At 39.8% G+C, this 23,375-nt stretch overlaps 1 protein-coding gene across 3 annotated transcripts in view; it reads right to left on the bottom strand.

Annotated features, from left to right (window-relative positions):
* OTUD7A (OTU deubiquitinase 7A) overlaps window positions 1-22,787 on the bottom strand; it is a 98,834-nt gene extending 76,047 nt beyond the window's left edge. For 2 of the 3 annotated variants that reach the window (XM_083871187.1, XM_083871189.1), the window contains exon 1: window positions 22,537-22,674. The gene's annotated coding sequence lies outside the window, so the exon portion shown is untranslated. Of the gene's footprint in view, window positions 1-22,536; window positions 22,675-22,738 lie in introns of those variants that run through there. The other variant, XM_083871188.1, reaches the window with a different exon arrangement.
* Window positions 22,788-23,375: the final 588 nt, after the last annotated feature.

Genomic DNA, 23,375 nt, shown 5'->3' with positions numbered 1-23,375 from the left:
GGTGGAAAACCCCTCAGATTCCAGATGGTTAATTAAACTTGCCACTGAAAACTTGGTCATCTGCTTCCATCCTGCTTTATCCAGCCCCATTTTCTAGGTCGTGGAGCTCATTATACCATGTCTTATGCTTAAAAAGATATTCCTACTATCATTAGTCTTTTTATTTGCTCAAGTAATTTTAGGCAACAATTAAATCTCCTCTTACCCCTTTTCTTCCCCCATAAAGTAAATAGTTAATTTTTTATTTTTGCAAAGCCTGTATTGTAAGAAGAAATCGTAGAAATTTCAGTTCTCATCTCACATATAGGCAGATCAGTAATCCTACAGTACTGGAAACTCACTTTCAATAAATACATGAGATGAGATTTACCCTTAGGCTTTAAAAAGACACTTTTACAGCTCAGTAAAGTCCCACACTGGTGCTGCAAGCAGCCAGCAGGATTCTACATGACAGTACAGGAGGTTTGGGCAGTCAGGACAGGGACCTTGGCAGTCACACCTGACAGTCACTGCCACTCCTTTGCCATTCCCAAGTGTTCACTGGCACTTTGCACACTGACAGCTGAGGACACCATTAAATGGAGTTACATGTTCACCTTGCCTGTTGTAGCCTGTGGACTGTCAGGCATGGCAAAAGGTTTTTTGCTTAAGACATTTTCTTTGTCTGGAAGTAGTCATTGCATCTCATAAGAAGAGAAAATTCCTTTTCATTCATAAAGAAGGGCTGACTAGAAAACATCCCAGTTATAAATCCAGAGCTCTCTAAACTGCAGAGTGCTGCCCCTCACACTGGTGTGGGTGGGCTGTGAGCCTTCACAGAACTCTGACCTCACAGAAACCTACACTAAAAATACCTCCACAAGTTTGTGAAGGGCCTTCCTATTTAAGCCAGGACCAGGAAAAACTTTCAAAGAAAATCTGTAATACCACAGAAAAAAACCCCACATATGCTGAAATGGAAGAGGAAGCGATGAACAAAGTCAGTTAATCTTTAAAAACGTTGTTCTATTTTAAAAAATCTTCCGGGGTCACTCTTTTCAGATATGTCAGAAATGCTCAAGTTATAACCTTGAAATAAGTTACTTTATTACAAGGCTGCATTGTAATAAGTAAACATAAGACACTGAGCTACAAATCTAGATAAATTTTCTTTTATCACTTCCTAACTTCTTAGTCTTTGGATTTTCAAGCATAGTCTTCTGCTAAGGTAGCTCTTGCACTATGGATTTCTGTATTGTTTGCTTATTGTCCAAAAAATGCAAACTTTCAGAACAGTTTTTACTGTGCTGTGTGGATAACAGGCGATGCAGTTTTCAGTCAAACTGCTGGAAATATAAGGTGAATTTTCATTATCAAGTATGTTCTGAAAACATGCAATTTATTTGTGTTATTGAAATAAAATCCAACAAAACTGCATGAAAAAATCCATATCTCAAAAAGGATTCTACCAAGCCCCTAGAAAGTTTGTCTTATGCAATGCAATGCAATGATATATATATATATATATATATATATAGGAACTGTTGATAAGAGCAGGTAACCCAACACTGGGGTACAATTAGGGGGTCTTAATCCCAGAAAGGATCAATATGTTCAGTGGCATGGCATCCAGCAAGCAGAAATGGATCCTGGGATGGCTTTCTCTCTCTGAAGTCAAAATGGCAACAAAACCCCCTGCTAAGTTCTATCTGCTGACAGAGCTGTCCCTCAGCAGACACATCTTCCCATCTCACAAAATCAGCCTACATATTTTGTCTACCATCTACTGCAGAGAGTAAGAGAAATGCTTACTCTTTTTCCAAAATCTATTTATTTCCTGGCCACTCCTCTGAAGAATTGAAGGACTCATCTAATGAGATACTTCAATGTCATTGAGCTATCAGAACAGAAGGAGGATTTTGGTCACTGAAGATGCTGACAATGTAGATACACCTAACAGGGAGTCCCTATCACAGCCAGTCTTGGCTATTCTTTAAAGCATCAGCCAATCTGGGGAAAAAAAAAAACAACCAAACAACAAAAAACCAAACCACCAAAAAACCCCCCACAAAACCCACAAAAACCCACCCAAAACAACAACAACACCACCACTCAAAACCCCCCAGATACCCACAGATATTGACAAAATGAAAGGCACAGCAGCTTGGCTCCTTTGGCAAAGGCCTTTTTACTCTTCTGCCCCATGACTGATGGGAGAAAATAACTGCAACTTTAAGTGATACCACAGATACTGCTGAGATGTTTAGCAAGCAGGCATCCTTCTAGGAAACTGAAGAAAGTTTAACAGGAGTATTCCAGTGTCTAAATAACAAAATATTTAGTGTACTGTACTGTATCTGGCAGGTTCAATTGTCTCTCTAACAGTGGACAAGACTGACTGGGAAAGCTGTGAAGTCAATTGTTCCTAAGCCTGGAGGGAAACTTATATTTTAGTGTAAAATTAATTTAATGATCATAGCTCATAGGAGGGGTTATTTAAATTCTTTTCCTTTAAATGGTAATAGAACCATGTAACAAATATTCCACAAATAGGAATATAATGATGCAAGGAAAACCAGCTTTGTTAAAAATTGCACCAAATAAAGTCCCTCTCCCCAGGGAGACACTGGATGGTGGGAAATGGATTAACAAGGAGTCTTCTGGCCACTCACATACTTAATGTGCTCCTCTGCTGAAAACCTTGGAAATACACAGCATTCATTTCTTTAGGCCTTTACCAGAAGCCTTTTCCCCCTCAGCTTCAGGAAGCAAACATGACAAAAGCTGCTTGGACTTCTGATATTCCAAAAATTAACAAACATGCTGCACTAGAGCTGTGTTCTTTGCCATGTTGCCATTTTTCCTGCTTTCTCACTTAGAGTGAGATTTGCTGCCAAAATATGTTTCAAGCTCAAAGACAAGAAAACACCTTCTAAAATTAACAGTAAAACAGCCAGAGAAATAAAACTGCTGCCCTTGTGAACCAGTAGCATGTGCAAAGTCAGGGAATATATTGCCAGAGGTGAAAATATTACTTGAAGAAAAGTTGGCAAACCAAGTTACCAATGCATAGTCCCAAAAGCTTGTTTGCCTTTGTTCCATCAACCAAATTATTTAAAAAATCCTTCTGAGACACAGAAGACAAAAGAACAGGAAAGAAGTGATTACATCAAATTATGAAAGTTAACAGAAATATCATTATTATTTATAGGAAATCCTCCATCCAGTTCCTAGAGAGAAAAACAAATCAGAAAAACTTCCTGAAATACAACAGCTACCAAATCAAAGGTACTGCAGCAATGTGAGTATTTTATTAGGCAGTAAGTTGCTAAATTCCTTTTCCTACAAAAAGATCCCATTTTAGAGTCCCCAAAGCTCATTACTTTTATTGCTTTTGTATTACATCCATCTTTCACTGACCACAGCCGTGGCTCAGCTTTTGGAGAGAGACAATTGTAAGTGCAGCAGTGGAAAGCTGCAGATATTTTTCCAATTCCAGCTCCCAAAGCAAAGCAAAGCAAAGCAAAGCAAAGGCTGTGTCAGGAGCACTGTGGGAGCAGCATCTCTCTCCGCCTCTCTCTTTGGGAGCAGCACTTTCTGGAGTGCTGCATCCAAAGTTATTTGCTTCAGTACCTGAAGAAACAGCTTAGCTCATCAATCAAAAGCACGTTCTCAGACACCCACAGCACAACCACCCCCACACACTGTAGGCCAAATGCATATGTGTAGCAAGAAAAAGAAAATGAGGCTTTCTGACAGATGAGCAAGCGTTTTAGAAAAATAAGTCTGTTATCATTTAATTATTGAATTTGTACAGCATCCTTAACTACCTAGTTGCACAGATTGCTGTAGTACACTAGATTGAAAATACAGTAACTTCCATCTCAAACTCTCAGCCTAAGCTGTTGCATTACAAAATTATTCCTGTTTGAATATTAAAATTAATTTTTAAATTAACTGGATGACAGACCAAACCAGAATTTATTTTCAAAAATCTATGGAAGGCTTTGAAACCCATAGAAAAGGGGATGGTAAAGTATTCAGTAATAAATTTATACTTGTTTATTTGAAATATTTGTTTCCCACTGCTAGAAATACATTTTACAACTATTTTTGTACAGCATCCCTTCAGAAAACTACAGTACTAGGGCTGGTATTCTGTAGCTGCTTTGATTTTCAGATTTTTTCCCCTGGATATCTGTTGAATTCAATTATCACTTAAGCTTAACTATCACATTTCATTCTCCAATACATGGAATCTCCTACACCAAAGTTGATTGCCTTTCAGAAAGGAATCTCATCAAATTCAACATCTCTTTCTAAAGGAAAAACACACCAAGCCAATTAGAAAACCTTTTGTTCTCAGTATTTGAAATTCTTTTGGATTGTATAATCTGGCCTATTGAAAAAGATAAACTATTCAAACTGAGTCTTAATGTATCCACCCAAAACATGGAACATCTATGAAATATATGCATGAATCTTGTCCTAAACTATTTTCTACATAAACTATTTATTCTGTTATCTAGAACCCAACCCAGATTGGATGTTACATCTGCCATCTAATAGTTACAGACAATTAATAGCATTTCTGATTAGACAGAAGCACATATTCCTCAGATAAAGCTGTATCCAATCAACCAAGTCAAGCTACTTTGGACTTTCTAAAACGTAGAAAAGTGAAATATTGCTGCCAAAAAAGATATTCATCAGAACTATGATGAAAAAATGGTGTGAAAGGCAGCATGCTGGAACTTTAACAACCCTACTACTTCTCATAATTTGGAAGAAATGAAAATTATACCAGTGATTTAAGGGAAAAAGCAAGCTTTTGCCCCGGATGAACTGTGAGTATATTTTTTTTACTGTCTTACTTCTCTTGATCTGGGAAATGTGTAGTGACTGTATTCATCAGCACATGCCTGCAGGCCTCAAGTGATACCCTGGCTCTGCCTCCTTTCCCTTTCACTCTTCTGACACGAGACTGCTGCTTTCCTCTGGGGCCTTGCCCAGGACAGGGCTTGTGAAAGTCACACACTTTGATCTCTGTATCTTGTGCCTTAACGACTACACAGAATTATTGTACAGCTGTTGATATGGATAATTAAACAAGAAAAAGAAGACTGTATTTGTAACAAATCTCAGAGAACTGACACTGCTGAAGTTGTTTATGGCTTTGGAGAGGTGGGGGATGAGAGATTTTGCTGACATTTGCACTTGGATAGCATTGAAACATGAAACAAAAATGGTTCATGAAATGTATATTAGTTTCTCCACAGCACTGGAAAATAACACTACTCTCTTCCCAAATTACACATAAAAATAAAGAACCCTTCATGATGGCTGCTTTCTGCAGAGCTCACATAAATGGCTTCTGGCTCTCACTGTCTGGCCCAAAGCTTAATTCCACTGAGCTGCTGAGAATAAAAGGGAGTGATTAAAGGAATACAGTGTCACTTCCAATACTGGTTTTGTGGTATACTGGAACAATATCACAGATTAGCATCCCTAACGTATTTTGGAACTGCAATATGTGTCTGCTGTATACCCCAACCCAGAAATCTGGCTGATAGACTTTAGTCTGTGTTTGTCTATATAGTTGGAGACTACTGGTTTCATGTAAAGCTGCACTGATCTGATTTTAATACCTCCCATCACAGAATGTGCTGGATCTGACTTCCAGTGCTGAACTGCAGTAACAGGCTGAATATGCAATTGTGCTGAGGATATCAAAGGCTATTTTCCCTTCCAAAACACAAACATCTCTGTCAGTCTCTCCTCTATATAGATGTAGTAACTTTTTTCTTATCTGAAGATGTTTTCTTGATTATGAAATCCTAAAGATTCACTATATATTGTAACTTTTACTTTACAATCCGGGAAATTGGTTAACATTAGTTAACTTTAAAAAACCATAATAAGCAACCTTTCTTTGGATAATCTATTAATTCATTTCATGATAAAATACGTAGCACAGCTATTGGAAGAGTCCACAGTAAGCTTCACCTAAAGCAGACAGTTGTAAATTTCTAATTTTAAGTGAAAAAAACTCCTTGCATTCCATACCTGATCCACATTTTGCTTTTAATAAAAGGAACTGCAAATATATACCTTCTGAAGCAAAATGAGTGAAAAATGAATAAAGCAATTTGAGAAGATCCCAAGAGAAAAAGAAGTTCTATTAATTTTAGTATTAGAGAGAGGTTCAGAGAGATGACACTAAAGTAAGTAGGGACAGGGTGAAGCTCTTGGGTTCCAGTCCAAATCTCTCAAACCCAATGCTCTAAATGAGAGACCAAAATTTAGAGAAACTAAATTTAGGTGTCTAAACTTAAAATGGCCTAAGGGGTCAACAGTCTGTATCTTCCAGTTTATTTAAGAAACTGTACAGTTACTCAATTGTGTGAAGGAAAAAACCCAACCCAAATCACAAATCTCATGCCCTAAGTTCAAAGGCCCAGGTTTAACATATAATGATTTGCTGTATTCTGTGCACTGATTTTCCCTAAAGTTAAAACTTTTGCCTCAGACACAGAGGTCTCTTGTGCTCACAGTATTCTGAATATCAAAAACCCTCTTCACTTGCCATGGGCAGTAATACAGCTGATTAACACATGTATTAAGCAGCTGTTCCCTTCAGTTTTTACAAATTTGGCAATTGCCTTCTTACACTTCTATACACAATTTGGCAATTTTCTTCTATACACTTCCCCCCACCCCTTCCCTCTTTAGAGATCTATCAAGGGAAGAAGAAAGTACAATTCAGAATCTGAGTGTTAATCCTCCAACCATTTAGTAAACTACATTTGAGAATGATTGGAAGTTGCAGAATTGAACTGCCAGAAGATGCAATGACAGGTTAATAGGAGTTGAGAAGCATTTGATTTTAAAGGGTCATTTTTTAAAAAGTTTTTTACTCTCCTTTATTCTCCATCTTTGAGAAGTTTTTAAGAGAACCACAAAACACACATACCTTTGAGTGGACTATGACATCTCCTGGCTACAGCACCTGACTCTAACTCAGACTGAGAGAGAGATGTGCTGTTAATATTCCATGTCTGCACCTCAGCTCCTGATGTATCCATCAAGATGGTGATTATCATAACATCATTTTGCAAATGCAGGAAATATTTTAATAACAAGAGATCTTAGTCGATGAGCCAATAACCACACAGCCACTCAGCAGAAACCCGAGTGCCCTTTCAGTGCCAGGTTTGCAGCAACAAACCTCACACAGTTTGTACATAACATCCCCTGTCCTGTAGAAACAGAGACTGTGACACTTCAATCATGTCTTGCACCTGGGAGGTCATTTTCATCCCAGATCCTATGTGAACTAAATAATGAGGTGGTGTCTTTGCCAATTACATTGCAAATCCTTGCTGTTAATGATCTTTATATTTAACCACATATGTGAGAGAATAATCAAAACCAAATCAAAAATACCCATCCTCAGTACAAGATTAGAACAAACTCAAATTCCAAGAAAACCCGTACTGAAAGATCATTTAAAAAACCCTGCATCATTCACTCCCTAAAAATCTCATTGCCTCACAAATCATTTCCCTTGGGAAACCAGCATGGCCAGAGCTCTACTACACACTACACTCCTCTGCATTCTCTGCTGCAAGCCTAGGACAGACAGGAAAGAAAAAGGAAGGGCCTATGGAAAAAGCTTTCCCTGACCAGCAGGAACAGAAACTATCCTGTTCTAGAGCTACATGCACACATAAGTACATGCATATACACACATATGTATAAATATTTATTCTGTCCTAACAGTGTATAAACCCCTGCCTGGCAAACATCTTTCTCCACCACAAGTACAGGGAAGGCTTACCATCTAGAATGTGTTTTATCTTTGCATAAAGGTTGATATTTTACATCCTCAAGTGTTCCTGACCCCTTTTCTCTAATTGATTGAATTAAAAATTAATTTAAAAAATATTAAGACATCTCTTTCAATTCTGCCACAAAAGTAGAGCAAACTGCCCAAGAAGTACTTTGTAATTTCCTTCCACGTTAAACAGCAGAAGTGCTTTTGATCAGAACTGTGGCAAACACACCTTGTGCTACAATTCCTTTGGCTTCAGTCAGCAGCACAGCTCTTGGAGCTGTCTGAAACCTTCCATTATACTTGACACTCAGCAGCAGAAAGGATGCTAAACCAACAGCAGAAACAATCAGGCTCCTCATGGTTTTCTCTTGGGAACACTGGACATGCCAATATCCTTCTGATTGAAACAGATCAGCAGAACCAAAAGCTACAGAAACACTACAAGGAATGAACTGGAGATGAGTATCTGCTCCTTGAAAGGCCTATGGCATGAGAAAAAAAAGACGTTTCCTCATCTCTGAAGCTGTTCTTCATATTCCAAAGGCTTTCTCCCCAACATATCCTGAAGCATAAAAATAACTGCCAGAGAAAGTGCTCTGCTGCTTCTACAATGCAATTTAAGGAAGCCCATTAACATTTCTTTCAAATTTATTAGCACCTTAGTAACTGAAACAAAATTTGGACAGCCAACAGTGAGATGCTTTTAGACCTTGACTGCTCCCAGACACTTTCTGTTTCTGGTCAACTGCCTCCAGGCATGAGACAGCATCCAGCTGGACTCCTGATTCTGAAAAGTGAGGGGAAATGTGACCCTTCCCCAGTCCACAAAGGGACACCCTCACATTAACCATGCATCAGAGAAAATGGCCAGCAACACAAAGCCAGATGAAAAAATATGAAGAAATAACCAAAATTTGCAGTAAGAACAAAGACATTTTCTTGCTACTATTAAGTCACATTAATTTTTTAAAATTTTACCTGTATGCTTCTACACTCACAGTCAACAGTGGAGTCTTTTGCATTATTAAAGGACTACAGCACTACCTGAAATTTATCATATCAAGTACTGCAGCATGTGAAAGTTCTCACATTATGTAAAGTCTTCACATAGAATAAACCTTGAAATTGTCATGTGAGATGCAAAGTGACAGTCATATGCTGGCCCTCCTGTTCTAGCACCAAGCCACATTTGGATTCCTTTTGAACCAAGTAAACTTAGAAATTCTGTGTGGAAGTGTGCTGCAAAGGCAAGACACTCACATTAGTGAGGATCAGAGACCATCACAAGGTGAATGAAGGCTTTCCTAATGGCAGCAAACAGCTTTTGGCATAAACCCATCAGTGAAAAGAGCAGTTCAAGTGCAAATGCTAACACAGGCAGCAGCAGAGGGGGGATGTGTGTGGGTCAAGCTGGATTATGAACTCCCAGGCACAAAACTGGTATGTGCTCCCTGCAGTCTGTACAGTGGTTTGTAGACTTTGGTGACACCAGGACCAAACAGAAGGGTCACATTCTGAGTCCTCCAGCCAGCACAGAGGCAGGACATGGAATTAAAAAGGCTGCTCACATATTGTGTTTCTGCACACTGACTATTTCAGCTGGGGAAAAATAGGAGTGGGAGTGTTGAAAATAAGGGTTCTCTGAGAGCACCAGCAGTCTCAGAAAGAAGAAGAGGCCAAGGAAAGAATGCAGCAAAGATCATGACTGGCAACAAGAGAAAATACTAGAGATGAGAGACAAGAGATTCATGGAGATGAATCCCAGGAACCATGGCCAGTGTTTTCCAACACTGGTAACTTCAAGGAGAGGCACAGCACAAATCAGTGTAACTTCCAACCTTCTCAACCTAGCAGTGCTCAACCTGCTGGGAAGGGAAGACCCACTGAACGTGGTGCTGGCAGCAGAGCAGGTGAAGGATATCCCAAATGGGACCAATTTGATAAAAGCCTCACTCTTGTTGGTTCTGCAATAAACCAACTTCATGCTGGTTTTAGCGCTGCCTCAGCTTTGATGGCAGCAATACTCAGTTTCCTCTTAGTTCTCCTCAGCAAGCTGTGGCCTACCTTAGGAATAATACTGTTTATAGATGTTTAAGCACATCTGATTAACCATTTACAAAATAAAAATATAAAGAGTAAAAAAATAAAAAATGTATATACCTCTAACTCCCCCAAATCAAAGAAAAATTAATTTTATACTGATAGTTGCCACTATCAGTAGCAACTGATAGTTTTCCTCATGGAAAACACAGCCTAAAAGATTAAAAAAAAACCCCACTAATCTAAAACTGAAGTTCACAATTAATAATAATAAGTTAGAAATCCATTGAAGGTTTTGTCAAAGAATTAATTTTCATTTCAAGATTTCTATTTCATGTATCATGGAAAGAAGCAGGCAGGAGTGTAAAAGCTTGAGCAGAGAAAGAGCATCTTATTCTCCTGGGAGTTCATTTTATGCTGTAACTGGTGAAAAACCTCTTTAAAAAGGTTATAAGTACCATATTAATTTCATTAGGAAAGGTCCCATGGCATATTAATTTCATTTCTGGCACTGTTATTGCATCTTTTTAGATGCATAAAATCTTAGAGGTAATTTCATTAACAGTAAAGATCTGAGAAAGGCAACTAAAATATTTTAAACAGATTGGTGACAATTCAGCTAGAAAGCATGCAAGTTTACTCTAATTCTCTTCCAATTAACACCAGGCTGACACACAAGAGCCAGCAGGCTCTGCTACTGAAGTTATGTTATCCCCAAGGCCTGCATTTGCAAAGACTGCATGAACAGCTCTCAAAAGATTAATGACCTGCTCCTTTATTTAAGGCAGGTACTCATCTTCAGTGATCACATATGAGCTCTGCAGGTAAGCATGAAATTTAACAGCTGTCTTTGCTTATTCTGCAAAGAAAGAAGACTTTTCTCCCCAAACACTTGCTACCCTGGGCACTGGACTATTCTGGACATACAAAACACTCCAAGTGCCAACATGTGCAATGGCAGGAGCAGCTTCTCCATCCTGACCTTGATTCTGCAGCCTGGCTTTGCATAGAGGCCTCTGAAGTTACCCACGGTCCAGCAAAGCCAATAGGAGCTTTTCATCACAGGATAAATTTATAAAACACAATTAGATAGAAAGCAAGTCCTAGCAAAGAACATTTCACACCCTGTGATCCCTTTTACAAATACAGGATGTTTATTTTGTGGTTTAAGTCATGACAATTCTAAAACCCACATACAGTTGCTGTTTAATTGAAACACCATCTTAGCTACCAGGAAAAAGGAAATTCCTTTTAGTTGTTTTTTAAACCCACACTCTTCATTCAACTTCACTCTTAGTCACAAGGAAGGTAATATGAAAGGGCTTCTTTCAACAACAAAGGTACAACCTGTGTGTCCAAGGCTGCTCCTTTTCACAGATTCACAATATTCATCTAATGAATAAAGAGTCTATCAGAAGTGGGAGTCTTTTCTGAAAAGGATACTATAGTTCAACAAGACCTGTAGAATTTTAAGAAGAAATTCCATTGCTGAGTTCTACAGCTAGAGTGATATCAGGAGATCAGACCGTAACACCTCATAAATGTCCCACCAGCCTCAGAAAACTAATGAGGGTTAAAACTAATGAGTCAATCTTAGACATCTCTCCATCAAAATACTGAATCCCCACAACAGATGCAAAGAATTTACCCATTGATACATAGAAAATACATTCTGAAATAAAAAAGATAACTCTTAAGCCCTAGTCCTTTCAACACCAAGGCAAATTTTGGTAGTAGTAGTACATTTGCCCATTCTTTGGGCATTTCATTTGAAGGGCTTAAGAGATACTGAAATTAATATTTTAGAAACTTTGCTTCATGACTGATCATTATTCACAAAGCAGTATAAGCCCTATGATTGACAAGCATGGGATTCATAGGACAACATGGATTTAGAGCAGTTCTAGAGGAAAGGGAAAGGTTGGAAGAGAATGCTGGAGTACCTGCCATAGCTTCCCAAAGACTACACACACCTGCAGGTTCAGCTTTAAACGGGCTAAGAGCTAGGAAAGGTGGTTTTTTGCACAGTACTGAAGAACAGACAACACACAGGGGTTTGGGACTTAGGTGCAACTCTATTTTTGCAGATATAAAATCAGTGTTTCAAATTGGGTTTTTACAGCTTGGCTGTTAATGAAGTTACAACTTTTTCTGGAAGTTTAATCAGCAGGACAATAATAAATTTTTTTGAGTACTTCATATGACCTAGAAGCTTAAATCCCATTAAAAGATGATGTGATCTCTTAAGGACCTGTAGTCAGCTTTTCAACTGAGCAAGGAGCAGTGGAAACTTTTAAAACAATTTTCTCTGTATGGCTACTGATATAAAATAAATCATTTGAATCCATCTCTGAAGAAAAAACCAAACAGATTTATCTCAACTGTTCACACACAAAACTTAAATGTGCTATTGCAAAACACTAACAAAAGAGCTATCGAGCCACTGGATCTTAGAGCTATAGTCGGCTTTTTGCTACATTTGGTCTATTTGATTGAATCCTGAGCCATTTGCATACAGGAGAAGAATCCAGAAGAATACATTTTGTGAATGGCTAGTAATGTATTTAAAGGAAATGTGCTTATTCTTAACCAAAATATGTTTCCTGTAAATAGTGTGAGATCCTGCTGCTAACTTTTTCCGTAAATACAACAAACCCTCTTGTCTTATTTAACATGCATTATTATTCAGTGACCCAATTTTACAGTGCAAGGCTTGAAGAAGAGCTGTTAGATCTACAAATATGTAACACCACTACATTCCAGCCAAGCAAAGAGTGGGAACGTGAAAAAGCAACACAGAAGGAGAACTGCATATTATTAGCAGTTCTCTCCACCCAGATATTTTATTAAACAGGCCTTAAGCTTTTTCTTGCCTGGCTGCTTAGGAATTTCTAAAAATTAAAATTAAAAAACCCCAACCAACCAACTAACCAAAAAATCCCCACACAACTTCCCTGGCAATTACTGTAGGATTAGCTAATTCTCTACTTCAAAATAATTTTACAAGGTTTAAAGATTTCTACAGGTTTTCAGGAAACATTTTTGCAATTCGACAATAACTTGTGCTTCTAGAACACATCTCTAAATCTTCAACTACCTTTTCCACAGCCTTTTCTTTCAAAAGCAGTGAACATACAGTTTTCTATCTACAGCTCCTGCATTTCGTTTGCTCTGTAACTTCAGCAAGAAGATCAAACAAAGGTCACGTTTTGCATGAGCAGCTGTGCAGGCAGGAAAGTTCCGCTTTGGTGTTTCCACCTTCGTGACACTGGTGAGCCCTCGCCTGCAGGGCTCATTATCTCAAATTACAAAACTACAATTAACACCGGGTTAAATTTATCACCGTGTAGCAGTAAAAACAAATAAGATAACCACAAGATACTATAATTAGAGTTTGACTTAGTAGACGTTTTTACATCTAGATCTTAGGATTTTTACTCTACTGCATTGAATCACTTCTAAAATTGGCTGCACTTAAGACCACAAAATACACAACAGTGATGAAGTTACAGGTTTCATGAAAATCTATTCTTTTTTCTTCCTCTCTCTAAACATAATGTATTTTCCATAGCCATATCCAAGAAAGACATGGCTTGGAGATAAAATACCACCAGAAATCACACCTATGTGGCAAACTATTTTATACAGTTACATTTCACCCCACTTTAAAAGTGAATATACTAACATGGCATCATTTCAAACAGCTCAAAATAGTCTTTTTTTTTTTCATAGATATTAGTCATGAGATGTTTTAAAATATCTGGGCCTTAATCTGCAGGTCTCTGACAGTAAAAGACAGTTTTATGGGTTTGAACAAACTAATGGTAATAGGGAACTAAATCCACTTGTTGTCCATCCACTCTTTTAGTATTTCAGCTCAAAATGTATTTTGCTGCCAAAATGATTCCCTCTGCCAGACATACTCAGAACTCCACAACTCAAAGGCTATTTTCTGGCCTTATTCTACTAGGAGAGAAGGCCTGTTTCAGTGGCCTGGAGGAGGTGGATGGATTTTGTATTTTGAAAGCCCCAGACCTTTTTTTCTCTCCATGTTCCTAAGGACCATGGCAGCTTGACTCTCAAGGAATTTGTTACAGAATCATTTTCTCCTCCATTGATAAGTCTCAGACCCAGAAAAGAAAAATGGTGCACAGAAAACATACATACACGTTACTATAACCTCTATAAGAAAAAAATTGGGGTAAAGCCAGTCATAGGACTATTTCTACCCAAAATGTACAGTAAAATTATGTGCTCTCCCAATCTTTACCTCACAAAAATAAAGCAACTATTTATGGAAGTCAACTTCATTATGAAATCCAAATAAGGATATTTCACAAGTTTCTTTCTGTAAAGATACATTTAATGACAACCAAAAGGTTTCAGAGATATCTTCTCTCATGAGTACACATCTCTCTATTTATACTGGATAGGAAAATATTTTATCTTAAATATGAGAGGCATGTGGAATGAAACCCAACAACTGAATAGCTCTTGAAGGGGCCATTTCTTATGTAAAGCATATTTTAGGAGACAAAACTGGAGGAAGGAAAATGATAACAGCTCTGTTTCTCAAATTCTATATCAAAGAAAGTCAAGAGATTATCAGCTAGATGCAAACCTGTCATCAACTCCAGACACTGAGCACTCAGCTGCTCAGGCTCAGTGAGTATCCATCTCCGGTGGTAGCAAAAGATAATGATTTATATTTCCGTGCTACTTGAGGTCTACACTTTGCAGCCTTGTGTGCTCATAATCTGCACCTGATCTGCATTAGCACCGAGGGGGAGTAGCCAGCAACACCTCAACTGGAAGCACATGCATCAGGTTTTCCAGGGTGAGTACATAAAGCTTATCTGCAGACACCAGAATATGGTCCTTTTGCAGTCAGAGTGTACCAAGCCTCATGAGCGATACATCACAGCAATGAGGGGTGAGTGCCACTGAGTGCCACAGGCCTGCTTTAAAGACTCCCTCATGGGTAGTAAGCAATTAATAGTTTGTAGCATGTGTTTTTAACCACAAAACCAGTCCAAATAGATTTGGACCTTACCACAAAATTCTTATTCATTCTCCCAGTCAAAGTACTGAGATTCAATTTCCAACTATTAGCCAGTGTTTGACATCCTCCTCTGCCAATCACAGGGATCTTCCCTCTGACAGGTAAAGGAACTGAGAACAGTATTTGGGATGGATCAAGCGACAGGAAACAAGTATCTCCTGTTACAAAGATGATGTAGCCCAGAGAGAGACAACGTAGCGATTATTGTTACAATCAACACTGCTCTAGATTGATGATGCTGCTCTTCCTTCTGCACGAGCTTTTATCTGTTAATGTCAGAAGAAATTTTGAACAATGCAGAATCATAAAAATGTAAACTGTGTTGCCCAGGAGACAATACAGATCTCTACATTGAGTTCCTGCAAGAGAACTTTCATATAATATTTTTTCACAACCTTTTGTTTCCTCTTATTCTTGCCACGAAAAGGCATCCTTTTAATAATCCTGATTAAATTCTGCTTTTAGCATTTACAGCCTGACTATACAACAATGAATATCTATCTTTGTATTTCCTGCCCAAAACTGTTCTACAGTCCTTACCTACTAGGCATGCTCAGGTTGGAATACCAGAGCAGAGAGACAAGTGTGACTATGCACAGTGAGAGAAATATGAGAGAAGGAGCAAACCAGCAAAGCACTTCTGGGTGCCTCTTAGAAAAGGAGATTACTCATACGAGTGCAAGGAGCTTTTCCTACTTTATTTGAAACTGTCTCGAAGTATTGAGCAGTGAACTGAACCACAACACGAACATCTAAGACAACTTCAATTATAAGCATAAATGTGAGTTCTGTGTATCTGAGGCTTATATGCATTCATATAGAGGAGCCTGAAAGAATAAACTGTCTATTGCTAACAAACACTTGGCTTCTACAGTTCTCACCAGCCACTAAGACATTCCCAACTACAAGGCTCAAAAACTCATTCCTTCACACAGGTCTTCTTTCAATACAGAAGAGACACTGCAGAAAGTCCAGTACTAGAATATCTGATTCTTTTTCACCTGCCTCCTGAGGCATCAAAACTATACAGGATAAGAAACTGTGAGAGTAGCTCATAGGGCCTCAGATCTCTGTGGAAAACTGTCACTAAAACCTGGAAATGCCACCCTACATGACCTAACATTGGCATCCCTTCCCATAGTTTTAATTTGAACCTTGCTTTTTATGATTGTTGAGAAACCAAACATGAAATACCAACATTGATATAAATTTCAGCTGTCGTGATTTTTCATTTAAATTCTGAATTTTCAGGTTAACTTCACAATCTCCAATTTTAACCCCCTTCTTGTAAATGTGTGGTACTCAAGGATAATGAAAAAGCATACCGGCAATTTTTTACCAGCAAACAGCCTCAATCTAGCAAAGTGCAAACAGTGTATCAACCTGATTTTATTTAATCTTATCCTTGTGGCTTTCTCCATTATATGTTGCTTCTGTTAATTTATTCTGAAGGGAAGCTTGTCTCGAGCTACACTTGGCAGAACAGATGAACACACCAAACTATCTCCATCTTTCCCATACCTGAACTTTATCTACAGGTTGAATATTCTGTCATTCTTTCTGCTGAAATTACATAAATCTGCCTTTCCTTTAAACCACTTGTACTCTTCCAGAGACAAAGATGTAAAGAGTTATTTAGAGGAACATGGAGGTGATTTCATTGCTTCACACTTAATTATAGTTTGCTAAATCAATACTTTATTTACACTAAAACAATCGTGTCTCATTACCATAATGTTATTTAATACACCTGTATGTCCTCCTCTTCATGAGAATTGACAATGTAACAGATCTAAAATAGAAGCTACTGGGATAGTAAATATTCTCAGGTAAGAGATGGGCAGATGCTAAGAGATGGCAGATCTGAAACTGTACCTGACACACCCATCTGCAATGCTTTGGTCTGGGTTCTGTTCTCAGGCAAGTAAGTTATTCTGATTAGAGAAAGTGTGTTATCATCTCTGTATCTAAGTGTACAGCTTGATAGTCAGTGTTTACTGCTACTGTCTGCTGCTTAGCACAGGGTGGATCTAGGTAATAAACTCAAGCTCACCACCATCAAGCAATTGTCCTTTACATTGATCTCAGCGCTAAGAGGGAAAACTATTTAACACAGGATAAAAGCTCCTTTGCACTGCCTCAGAAACTTTGCAGGCCATGTAAGTGTTTGCACAGAAAATTAATCTGCATATAGCTGGACAGATACATCTGAGTTCATCCCACCATGTCCTTGCTTAGCAATATCCTACAGTGTGTAAGGACCCTACAGAGTCACTAATCAGTAAGAGTGAAATGGCTCATTCCAACCAGAGACAGAGCAATGTAAGCCAGGCAAGTGTTTCTCACACTTTGTTTCTTGTTGCAATAGATCTCAGAAGAGATGAGAAAAGCTAAGCCAGTAAAGATATTAGTGTTATATGATGTTATTTGGCATTCTTGTACTCAAGATTTGCATAGCTTGAGGCAGACAAAACCCTTTACAAAGTCAGGCTCCCAAATTAAAGTTTTTTCACTACTGTACTGTGTCTGTGCAAACACTGGCTATGGGACACAGTCACAGCCTTTCTTTGCTTGAAGAGTGCTTTTGAAGGAAATGATACTTATTGTACTATTTAGCAAGTAAATACAATGGAGAAAAGTAAAGTGACTTAACAACAAATATCAGCTCTGTAAGAAAGGTGTCCTACCCCAGTGCCCTTGTTCTAGGGACTATAAGTCATCTGTGGGATGACTGAATTGTCAGTCACTCATGCATTTAATGTTTCAGCAGTACCAATACAACAACCTGAGCCCAGTCTGCTGTGTAATACAAAGGAATTCATTCAGTATGTTTTTCAATCAGGAATATAACATCAGCAGTTTCACTCCTGTTTAGGTGCTGAAACATGAAAGACAGAAAACTAGAGAAGAATTTTTCATTCAGATTTCCTAATAGGCACTGATTATTTTACCAGTTTCTATGGCACTATCACCATGGCAGCTAGCCATTTTAATCAAAGGCATTTGAACACATTTCTGATAACATCACAGTATTACATCTCCTGGTCACACACAGCAGCAACCACTTTGTACATTTCCACAGGACAGAGGCCACTAATGTCAGCAGACATCAGGATTAGAAATGTGATATTTCAAGCATCTAATTAAAGAACAAGCTCCCAGTGTTCCTTACTCTAATTCTGAAAACAATAGTGGAAATATAACCATTATGACCAAAATGAGAATCAATATTCTTCCATAGCTTGCTCAGTTTCTACATGGGTTTTGCCCCTTCTTTGATTAACTACTCAATGCAAATGATTACTCAGCAGTTCCTAAGAGAACGTGCAAGTGAAAAAAAAAAATCACTGTAGAGAACTGAGCATCTGCAAAACACTGACAGATAAAAATAGCTACTTTACCCTTTGTACAAAACCCCCTTACTTTGTTCTGCGTACAGGCTAAATTGATGCATTGCATACAAGACTGAAATCATGAGCAGGGAGCAGCAAAACTCAGGGTTCTGACCAAAGGAATTTTCAATGTACAACAGGAAGCATTCTAATTTTACTAAATATATCATGAAGCCTTTGTAAATATTCTCACTCTGAAAAATGCCCTGCAATTATTGAAAAATACTTCCAGCAACAGCAATCCTTCATGTCCTCAATAAAATACATAAGAAAATACATTTTCAAACTAACTTAGAGAAAATTCATACTTTGTCTTGAGATTTCTAGGGTTTTTTTTACTAAAAGTGCATTTCAAAAGGCTGAGATACTCTAAATAAATGAATTTATAAACCCTTCTAATAAAAGCTAATAAGCAAGCTGAACAAAGTCTCTATTTCAAGCCTAAAGCTTTTCAAAGGGTTTGTCCAAGAGATATTAAATGCAGATAGTGTCAATAACCCACAGTAAAACACTACAGCAAAGCATTATGACTAAAAATCACTGGTGTAACAGCATCCTAAAATAGAAAACACCAACCTCAAATAGAAGAACAAGAGACTTAAGTAAACTGAGAATGAGACTTGAAATACATCACAATTAGCTTTGCCTTTTTAAACTACTTAAACTCAGAAATAATCACAGAAATAGTGATGTTAGGAGAACAATATGAAAACAGAACAGCAAGTTAAGACTTTCATATCTCCAGTACCTGCATGCTTGTCAAATTTACAATTTTTCCTTCCTTAGGGAAGGACAACAACAAAAAAAGTCTAGAAAATATTTGACAGTGAAAGTGTTGTACTGCTACATTTACATGTATATACTAATTAATCTGCCCTTAAAATAAAACCAATCAATTACCACCTAGGATTTGAGACCAGTTCTGCCATCTTATTCAACTTCTCTGTTTTTTGTCATGCTTTGCCTTAGGAAAACAATGATAAAGAAATACAGGAAAATGCAATAGAATATCTGTGCAATATTTGTTCCACACCTCAAATGGTAAACTACTTTTGTTTAAGTCTATACAGCTGAATTTTCAGACCAGCTAAGTTAATCTCCCAGATTTTTGATTAGGGCAACCTGATTCATTTGTTTAGAAGGTCCACATACCATTTAGCTCCATGCTTTAGTCTAAATATCTATGAATGCTTATATAGTCATATTGATGATAAATTAACCAGTAGAATACAAAATCAACAACAACAACAACAACACCTTTTCTATTTTCAGTTCTCAATTTAATAACAATATCACCTGGTATTTTAAGCTTACAGTTTGCTTAATTAAATGTTTATGTGTAATTTTTGCTTAATATGAATTCCAAGATATACCATGAAATCTGAGTCAAAAGGAACTTCAGATTTCATTATGTTTTTGAAATGCAGAAAATATTAAACAGAAGGAGACTTCATTAAAAACTCCAAGAAATGAGGTGTAGACTATCTGGAAACAAACATTCTGCTAGTTCCCTTAGTCCTTTCCTTCTCTCAGGTCCAACTTTCTCTCCTGTATAACTCAATATATGATGATGCCTTGCCAGTATTCTTCTCCTCCCATGAAGACTACAGAGGGTTACTGTGTCTAAAGGCACAAACAGGAAAATAACAGTATGTGACAGCACAATGACATTCACATTTTTTTAAATTCTTGAGTTTATACGGTATGTAACAAATTTAATAAAATTACTGTTTTCCCCCAGAAAACAGAGATAAAATACCAATGAACTCATACAAGACTCTAAATGATCTGAAAACACAACAGGGATTATATTTAAAACATACAGTTTTAATTTAAATTAGATGTTCTATGTATAGTACTGGTTAAAACATAGATTCCCCAATTTTTAACTAAGTAACATGAAGGACAACTATGGCAACAGTTAGCACAATGGCTGCCCTGGGAACATCAGGCAGTGCTCATAGCCTGCATGTGTGCAGCTCTGTGCAATTCCTTACCTGGAGTCCCATTCACTGAATGCCCTTTTTGCTGAGTCTGCCACCATGACAATAAGAGAGATGTGCCAGGGCAGTGAAATATGCAGAGTTAGGCTTGCTAGGGCAGGACTAAGTACCTTTCTACCTGCTCATTACATGCTTCTTTGGTCTGAAACATCCAGCCACCATCACTGTTACATGAATTTGTATTGATTAAGCCAAGACTAAAATCTTCTCAAATCCATTGGCTAAAAGAAAACCCCAAACCAGCCTCCTCCAAAACCAGGTACATTATGATTAAGCAATCAGTTACTTCTGCACTATACGTGCACAAAAATACGACTCTATAAGAGCTGATCCCTAGCCAGCCTCATTCCCTTAACAGTTGCTATATTATACCTGAATTAAGCTGAAGATGACTGAGTTTCTTGTAAAAACTACAGACATGAAAACGTAGTATCGCAAAAGAAGCAGAGTGACAAAGGTGTCATTGCTAGCCCGTGTCACACCACGATTGCTGCTGTGTGGGCACACACAGCCCACAGAGGTTCTGTACCCCACACCAATGCTACAGCTTCAGCAAAAGCATACAGCCTTGTAATAGAAAGTGTTCCAGAGGCTGGGAGGCACTGACATTCATCTATATTCCAGATTCAAATGGGAAAAGCCTAGTTTGCCCCTGTGTGAGCAGCACAGTCATACCAGGGAAAAATCTGGCCTCCATCCATAGAAAGGAGACCATTTAGTCAATTCACACCAACAGCAGAAAACAGAGCCAGATCCAGCCTCAACAGCTAACACACTCATATTTTAATAACAGATTGTAAATAACAAAACAACATTTTCCTATCAACAGCAGTTTCAATTCCAGAAGCTTAATACAATTTGCTTTAAATCTGTGCCATAGCAACCTTTATTAAAGTCAATGTCATCTGTAAGGACTGAGTTAAAATAAAATGTGGGCCAAATTTATCAGACATTAGTTTCCTTTCACACAGAGCTCAGAACAGTGACTGTGTGTCATCCTAGATATGGTATAGGTTGCATACATTGCCTCCAGCAATACATTTTAAACCAGGCCTTTCCAAAATACTTCCCCTGATCATCAGTTTTGAGTATTTGTCTGAGATGGTGAAGGTCAAATGAAAAGTGTGAACGGTTTCTTTCTGTTTACATTAAATTCATATCCATATGCTAGAAAATGCAGCACTATTCAGGCCTAGGAGGAGAAGCCTCAAGAGTTTATTAAAATATGACAGTGGTTTAGCTGGTCAATTTAAAGGCACATGCAAGGGACAACAGAAGGGACCATCCCCTCTGGCTGTGGGAGCTGTGCATGCCCATGTAGGCACGAATATCACTGTGTGTGCAAGACACTGAGCAGCAACGAGGAACTTACTGGGACAGAACTACAGCAAAAGTAGTCAACAATTTATTATTTTATTTTCAGCACTGGCTCACAGGGCACGCCGCATCTTTATCTCAGGTACCAAACGGGTCTCCAGAAAGCGCTTAGAACAGACATATCCCTACAACCTCCAGGGTAAGCGTAGGGGTAGGGAGCTTTTAAATTTAGATTATGTAAGGTCGTGTGCCTCCCTGCATTATGTTTTATATGCACATTATATCTCACTGCACTGTATTGCACCCTCTGAACTCCTAATGAGCGTTTTTCACACAAATCCGGACAGATGCCCTTCCGCAGCTGTTTTAGAAGGAGAATGAACATCATATGCACATCTAATAGTTATGGAATGAGGTCAATCCCCCCAAATGTCCTGACACGGTCCAAGAAACACAGAAGGATATACCACCTGCCCGAATCGGCCTCTTGCCCGAGCAGCACCGAAGCACCCGGCCAGGGAACAGGCTCCTTGCACAGGCTGGAGCCGCGAATGCAGGAGCGAAGCGAGTCTGCAATGCAGAAGCCCTTCCCGGAGCTCATCAATGAGCCAGGGGAGACGGGGCGGGGGCAGAGCCCTTCCCGCATCCCCGGCACGACACCCCGAGCGCGGGGCGGGGGGCGCTCCGAACGCGGCTTTGCCCTCAGGGGCTGCGGCCGAGGGCGCTCCCCCCGGCTGTCCGCCCTCAGCTCCGCACGGCGGGACCGGCCGCGGCCCCGGCAAGGGCACGGCGGCCCCGGGCCCACCTGTGTCACCTGTGCCACCTGCGCCGGGGACACCGGCCCGACCCGCCCGCCGCTGGCAGCCCGGCCGCGGGAGGAGGAGGAGGAGGAGTAGCAGCTCTTACCTGCTCCCGCCGCTCCTCCCGCAAGCCCTCACTAACCGAGCTCCATCTTCCTCCGGCCGGGAGGGGGAAGGGGGGAGGGAGTCAACCCAGCGCTGCCGTCCCCCCCAGCTGCCGCTTTCCGTCACCGCTGTCCCCCCGCCCGCCCTGCCCGGCCTCTCGCCCGCCCTGCAGACGGCACCGGCAGACGGAAAGCGAGACCCACCTCCCGCCGCCTCCTTCCCATGAAGTCACCGGCCGCAGGGCCCTCCCCCCCTCCCCCGGCTGCCCGCAGCGGCCCGGGAGCCGCGCTCCGCCCCGCTCCGCCCCCGCCGCAGCCGCGCCGAGCCCCGCACAGAGCCCTGCCCGGGCCGCGCCTTCCTCCTGCCCTCCCTCCCTCCCTGGACGGCCCTGGGCAGCCTGGCCCGGCGCTCCTGGACGGTGCCGGCGGCAAAGCACGGCCGGGAACGGACCCGGCCGCCCCTGCCCCACCAGCGCTCCTCCGGCCCGCCGTGTCCCGCGGCACGGAGAGGTGGGAACCGCTGCCTCCTGCCCGTTTCCATCCTCCTTCTGGAAATCACCCTGCCCCGTTCTGCCCACTGAAAAGTGCGGTACGTTACAATAAGTTACCGCTTTCCGTGTGCCTTCTATTTCGACACGAAAGTCTAGTTCAGGCTGCAGTAACTTCTCAACTAACCTGGTTCCAGCTATTGCAGTGTGCACACAGGTGCGCTCCGTCTCACTCGGTTAAATCCACTCCCCCACACCAAAGCAAGCTTTACTCTTCCAATAACAGAGTTGAAAAGGAAGTGGATTAAGGAATATGCCTCTAGAACTATGCAGTCCATTTTTTCACTTACTAT

This window comes from Zosterops lateralis, assembly GCF_965231275.1.
Source record: "Zosterops lateralis genome assembly, chromosome: 13".
Classification (NCBI taxonomy): domain Eukaryota; kingdom Metazoa; phylum Chordata; class Aves; order Passeriformes; family Zosteropidae; genus Zosterops; species Zosterops lateralis.
Note: the sequence above shows the minus strand (reverse complement) of the source record. Positions and strands in the feature narration are given on the sequence as shown.